General features: G+C 50.1%; 1 pseudogene; it reads right to left on the bottom strand.

Moving 5' to 3' along the window:
* Positions 1–742: 742 nt before the first annotated feature.
* On the bottom strand, positions 743–1,078 carry LOC101658462 (annotated as a pseudogene).
* Between the last annotated feature and the right edge of the window lie 346 nt (positions 1,079–1,424).

The following is a 1,424-nucleotide window of genomic DNA, read 5'->3' on the forward strand; positions in this document are numbered from 1 at the left end:
ATTACACTTGTCTGCCTGCTAGAGTTCAGCTCTGGCCCTGTCACCGCAACAGGCTCTTCTTGGTCCTGTGCCAGAATAACTCTGCTTAACTACTTGGGTACTGCTAGGGGGCCGGGGTGAGTGGTGAGTCAGGTGGTTTCTGGGCTCCACCAATGACGGCTATGCCTGATCAGGAATGTCTGCACGGCAGCCACGGTGACATCCATTAGAAATATCTGGAATGGGGAAACTGGGGCACGAGTGGCAAACTAGTCATGGGCTCAGAAAGGGACCAGGTGGGATGCGCTATCCTTCCCATAGGCAACTGTCCTGTCAGGCAGGAGGGCTGTGGAGGTGGTAGCTGTGAATGGCTTCCCAGGTCCTGGATGGGGCAGCTTAAGCCCCAAGCTAATGGGAGTCCGTTTTATCTTAGCACAGAGAACTGGCTGTCTTCAGAAGTTTAAATGCATCTTGGAGAACTAACTATTCTTATGTGGCACTTACAGGGAAACGGGAGCCTCTAGCTACACCTGCCGAGCTTTTGAGTCCACACTCAAATGGTGCTATCTTCTAAGGACCACCGAGAAACCAGGATCGAGTGAAAGGACAGTCTTATTTTAATCAAAGTCCAGAAGGAGTGAACAGTCTCACGCTCAGGCACAGGTATGAGAATGCTTCTGGAAAATGTCAAAGGGACCAGGTTCAACCCCAGCTCTTCGTCCTGCTTCTCCTGGAGGCCACGCCAAACCCAGGGGCTGAGTGGCTACTTGGTCCAGCTGACTTTGGGGATGTCTTAGTGCTCTGTGAGCGTGTCCAGGTGTCTGTTGAAGTCCTCCACTCTCTGCGTGTGGGTTTTAGACGCTTTCTTCAGGATCCTTTCCATTTGCCGCTTCTCCTGCATCTTCTCAAAGGCCACCTGGGCCGAGGTCCGCTTGTCCAGGCCGCGCCACTTCTCCTCCTCTTTCTTTTTGCTCGTTCCCATCGCTTCCAGAAGTTTCGCCTTGTCTTTGTCCATTTTCTTCTTCCGTTTAGTTACGCCGAGCTCTGCGACGCCTTTCAACTTCAGGGGTCCCTTCTGGACCTGCTCCTAGGCCGCCATGGGAGCTGCCCGAACCCAGGAGGGGAACTGCCACACTTCCTGTTTGCCTCTCTCCTATCTCAGGTTCTTAATGAGTCATCCCCCAGATAATGGTTTAACTTAATTAGTATGAAAAAAGAAATCAATCTTCCTTGAACGTAGAGTGGAGGGTAGATAGGTGGTAACTCAGTGAAGGGGAAGATAATATCCTACAAGAAGGAGAGGCGCGAAAAGGGGTGGGGGGGTGGGGCAGGATACACTATCTAGATGGTGGATTAGTTGTCAAAGTTATTAAATACAAAAAGTATAATTTTCTATGTAATCCTGACCTAATTCACAATAAAAAGTAAACAAAAAAATAAGCACC

Source organism: Echinops telfairi, unplaced genomic scaffold (assembly GCF_000313985.2).
Source record: "Echinops telfairi isolate 266 unplaced genomic scaffold, ASM31398v2 ScPeMD7_4;HRSCAF=17, whole genome shotgun sequence".
NCBI classification, from domain to species: Eukaryota; Metazoa; Chordata; class Mammalia; order Afrosoricida; family Tenrecidae; genus Echinops; species Echinops telfairi.